Source organism: Haemaphysalis longicornis, unplaced genomic scaffold (assembly GCF_048455015.1).
Source record: "Haemaphysalis longicornis isolate Haplotype H1 unplaced genomic scaffold, Haemaphysalis longicornis Haplotype H1 scaffold_2, whole genome shotgun sequence".
NCBI classification, from domain to species: domain Eukaryota; kingdom Metazoa; phylum Arthropoda; class Arachnida; order Ixodida; family Ixodidae; genus Haemaphysalis; species Haemaphysalis longicornis.
Window position 1 is genome coordinate 131,824,919 of NW_027526295.1, and position 5,202 is coordinate 131,830,120.

Below are 5,202 nucleotides of genomic sequence, written 5' to 3' on the forward strand. Positions count from 1 at the left end.
CTGACGCTTGAGGGTGGTAGCCAGCGCCACTCTGACTACACGGGGAGAAGGGGCCCTTCTTTTCAACCCCCGGGGCGTGACTCGAGCGTCTACAGCCTGTCATGAGCGGGTAACTGGCGGGAAGCCCTCTTATGCTACCTAGGCATCAAGGCTGCCAGAACCGAGACCCTCGCTAGGCTTTCGCAGAATAATATAGTAAGGAAATGAGGGGCTCGTTGAGGAAATACAGAAAGATAGGGCAGCAGTCTACAACGCCAAAGGAGGCATAGGGGTGTGGTTAGGCTCTTTTTTTTTTCACTACGGTTAATGAAGTAAACATTTTTTTTAATATACAGAAGAAAGAAAGAAAGAAAAACACGTGCCCAGAGTGGGGACCGAACCCACGCCTTTCGATTACATGTCGAATGCCTTACCAATTCGGCTATCTGGGCGACTGTGTTCTCCTTCACTTTCTAGGCTATTTATATTTACTAGAAGTGTATCTGACGCTTGAGGGTGGTAGCCAGCGCCACTCTGACTACACGGGGAGAAGGGGACCTTCTTTTCAACACCCGGGGCGTGACTCGAGCGTCTACAGCCTGTGATGAGCGGGTAACTGGCGGGAAGCCCTCTTATGCTACCTAGGCATCAAGGCTGCCAGAACCGAGACTCTCGCTAGGCTTTCGCAGAATAATATAGTAAGGAAATGAGGGGCTCGTTGAGGAAATACAGAAAGATAGGGCAGCAGTCTACAACGCCAAAGGTGGCATAGGGGTGTCGTTAGGCTCTTTTCTTTTTCACTACGGTTAATGAAGTAAACATGTTTTTTTTTAATTTACAGAAGAAAGAAAGAAAGAAAAACATGCGCCCAGAGTGGGGACCGAACCCACGCCTTTCGATTACATGTCGAATGCATTACCAATTCGGCTATCTGGGCGACTGTGTTCTCCTTCACTTTCTAGGCTATTTATATTTACTAGAAGTGTATCTGACGCTTGAGGGTGGTAGCCAGCGCCACTCTGACTACACGGGGAGAAGGGGACCTTCTTTTCAACCCCCGGGGCGTGACTAGAGCGTCTACAGCCTGTCATGAGCGGGTAACTGGCGGGAAGCCCTCTTATGCTACCTAGGCATCAAGGCTGCCAGAACCGAGACCCTCGCTAGGCTTTCGCAGAATAATATAGTAAGGAAATGAGGGGCTCGTTGAGGAAATACAGAAAGATAGGGCAGCAGTCTACAACGCCAAAGGAGGCATAGGGGTGTGGTTAGGCTCTTTTCTTTTTCACTACAGTTAATGAAGTAAACATGTTTTTTTAATATGCAGAAGAAAAAAAGAAAGAAAAACACGCGCCCAGAGTGGCGACCGAACCCACGCCTTTCGATTACATGTCGAATGCCTTACCAATTCAGCTATCTGGGCGACTGTGTTCTCCTTCACTTTCTAGGCTATTTATATTTACTAGAAGTGCATCTGACGCTTGAGGGTGGTAGCCAGCGCCACTCTGACTACACGGGGAGAAGGGGACCTTCTTTTCAACCCCCGGGGCGTGACTCGAGCGTCTACAGCCTGTCATGAGCGGGTAACTGGCGGGAAGCCCTCTTATGCTACCTAGGCATCAAGGCTGCCAGAACCGAGACCCTCGCTAGGCTTTCGCAGAATAATATAGTAAGGAAATGAGGGGCTCGTTGAGGAAATACAGAAAGATAGGGCAGCAGTCTACAACGCCAAAGGAGGCATAGGGGTGTGGTTAGACTCTTTTCTTTTTCACTACGGTTAATGAAATAAACATGTTTTTTTTTAATATTCAGAAGAAAGAAAGAAAGAAAAACACGCGCCCAGAGTGGGGACCGAACCCACGCCTTTCGATTACATATCGAATGCCTTTCCAATTCGGCTATCTGGGCTACTGTGTTCTCCTTCACTTTCTAGGCTATTTATATTTACTAGAAGTGTATCTGACGCTTGAGTGTGGTAGCCAGCGCCACTCTGACTACACGGGGAGAAGGGGACCTTCTTTTCAACCCCCGGGGCGTGACTCGAGCGTCTACAGCCTGTCATGAGCGGGTAACTGGCCGGAAGCCCTCTTATGCTACCTAGGCATCAAGGCTGCCAGAACCGAGACCCTCGCTAGGCTTTCGCAGAATAATATAGTAAGGAAATGAGGGGCTCATTGAGGAAATACAGAAAGATAGGGAGCAGTCTACAATGCCAAAGGAGGCATAGGGGTGTGGTTAGGCTCTTTTCTTTTTCACTACGGTTAATGAAGTAAACATCTTTTTTTTAATATACAGAAGAAAGAAAGAAAGAAAAACACGCGCTCAGAGTGGGGACCGACTCACGCCTTTCGATTACATGTCGAATGCCTTACCAATTCAGCTATCTGGGCGACTGTGTTCTCCTTCACTTTCTAGGCTATTTATATTTACTAGAGGTGTATCTGATGCTTGAGGGTGGTAGCCAGCGCCACTCTGACTACACGGGGAGAAGGGGACCTTCTTTTCAACCCCCGGGGCGTGACTCGAGCGTCTACAGCCTGTCATGGGCGGGTAACTGGCGGGAAGCCCTCTTATGCTACCTAGGCATCAAGGCTGCCAGAACCGAGACCCTCGCCAGGCTTTCGCAGAATAATATAGTAAGGAAATGAGGGGCTCATTGAGGAAATACAGAAAGATAGGGAGCAGTCTACAATGCCAAAGGAGGCATAGGGGTGTGGTTAGGCTCTTTTCTTTTTCACTACGGTTAATGAAGTAAACATCTTTTTTTTAATATACAGAAGAAAGAAAGAAAGAAAAACACGCGCTCAGAGTGGGGACCGACTCACGCCTTTCGATTACATGTCGAATGCCTTACCTATTCAGCTATCTGGGCGACTGTGTTCTCCTTCACTTTCTAGGCTATTTATATTTACTAGAGGTGTATCTGATGCTTGAGGGTGGTAGCCAGCGCCACTCTGACTACACGGGGAGAAGGGGACCTTCTTTTCAACCCCCGGGGCGTGACTCGAGCGTCTACAGCCTGTCATGGGCGGGTAACTGGCGGGAAGCCCTCTTATGCTACCTAGGCATCAAGGCTGCCAGAACCGAGACCCTCGCCAGGCTTTCGCAGAATAATATAGTAAGGAAATGAGGGGCTCGTTGAGGAAATACAGAAAGATAGGGCAGTAGTCTACAACGCCAAAGGAGGCATAGGGGTGTGGTTAGGCTCTTTTCTTTTTCACTACGGTTAATGAAGTAAACATGTTTTTTTTAATATACAGAAGAAAGAAAGAAAGAAAAACACGCGCCCAGAGTGGGGACCGAACCCACGCCTTTCGATTACATGTCGAATGCCTTACCAATTCGGCTATCTGGGCGACTGTGTTCTCCTTCACTTTCTAGGCTATTTATATTTACTAGAAGTGTATCTGACGCTTGAGGGTGGTAGCCAGCGCCACTCTGACTACACGGGGAGAAGGGGACCTTCTTTTCAACCCCCGGGGCGTGACTCGAGCGTCTACAGCCTGTCATGAGCGGGTAACTGGCGGGAAGCCCTCTTATGCTACCTAGGCATCAAGGCTGCCAGAACCGAGACCCTCGCTAGGCTTTCGCAGAATAATATAGTAAGGAAATGAGGGGCTCGTTGAGGAAATACAGAAAGGTAGGGCAGCAGTCTACAACGCCAAAGGAGGCATAGGGGTGTGGTTAGGCTCTTTTCTTTTTCACTACGGCTAATGAAGTAAACATTTTTTTTAATATACAGAAGAAAGAAAGAAAGAAAAACACGCGCCCAGAGTGGGGACCGAACCCACGCCTTTCGATTACATGTCGAATGCCTTACCAATTCGGCTATCTGGGCGACTGTGTTCTCCTTCACTTTCTAGGCTATTTATATTTACTAGAAGTGTATCTGACGCTTGAGGGTGGTAGCCAGCGCCACTCTGACTACACGGGGAGAAGGGGACCTTCTTTTCAACCCCCGGGGCGTGACTCGAGCGTCTACAGCCTGTCATGACGGGTAACTGGCGGGAAGCCCTCTTATGCTACCTAGGCATCAAGGCTGCCAGAACCGATACCCTCGCTAGGCTTTCGCAGAATAATATAGTAAGGAAATTAGGGGCTCGTTGAGGAAATACAGAAAGATAGGGCAGCAGTCTACAACGCCAAAGGAGGCATAGGGGTGTGGTTAGGCTCTTTTCTTTTTCACTACGGTTAATGAAGTAAACATGTTTTTTTTTAATATACAGAAGAAAGAAAGAAAGAAAAACATGCGCCCAGAGTGGGGACCGAACCCACGCCTTTCGATTACATGTCGAATGAATTACCAATTCGGCTATCTGGGCGACTGTGTTCTCCTTCACTTTCTAGGCTATTTATATTTACTAGAAGTGTATCTGACGCTTGAGGGTGGTAGCCAGCGCCACTCTGACTACACGGGGAGAAGGGGACCTTCTTTTCAACCCCCGGGGCGTGACTCGAGCGTGTACAGCCTGTCATGAGTGGGTAACTGGCGGGAAGCCCTCTTATGCTACCTAGGCATCAAGGCTGCCAGAACCGAGACCCTCGCTAGGCTTTCGCAGAATAATATAGTAAGGAAATGAGGGGCTCGTTGAGGAAATACAGAAAGATAGGGCAGCAGTCTACAACGCCAAAGGAGGCATAGGGGTGTGGTTAGGCTCTTTTCTTTTTCACTACGGTAATGAAGTAAACATGTTTTTTTAATATACAGAAGAAAGAAAGAAAGAAAAACACGCGCCCAGAGTGGGGACCGAACCCACGCCTTTCGATTACATGTCGAATGCCTTACCAATTCGGCTATCTGGGCGACTGTGTTCTCCTTCACTTTCTAGGCTATTTATATTTACTAGAAGTGTATCTGACACTTGAGGGTGGTAGCCAGCGCCACTCTGAGTACACGGGGAGAAGGGGACCTTCTTTTCAACCCCCGGGGCGTGACTCGAGCGTCTACAGCCTGTCATGAGTGGGTAACTGGCGGGAAGCCCTCTTATGCTACCTAGCCATCAAGGCTGCCAGAACCGAGACCCTCGCTAGGCTTTCGCAGAATAATATAGTAAGGAAATGAGGGGCTCGTTGAGGAAATACAGAAAGATAGGGCAGCAGTCTACAACGCCAAAGGAGGCATAGGGGTGTGGTTAGGCTCTTTTCTTTTTCACTACGGTTAATGAAGTAAACATGTTTTTTTTGATATACAGAAGAAAAAAAGAAAGAAAAACACGCGCCCAGAGT

The 5,202-nt window shown here is 48.3% G+C and overlaps 1 non-coding gene across 1 annotated transcript; it reads right to left on the reverse strand.

The window, feature by feature from the left end:
• Window positions 1–359: 359 nt before the first annotated feature.
• Trnat-ugu (transfer RNA threonine (anticodon UGU)) lies at window positions 360–431 on the reverse strand. The gene has a single exon. It is a non-coding gene; the product is annotated as a tRNA-Thr (tRNA).
• Between the last annotated feature and the right edge of the window lie 4,771 nt (window positions 432–5,202).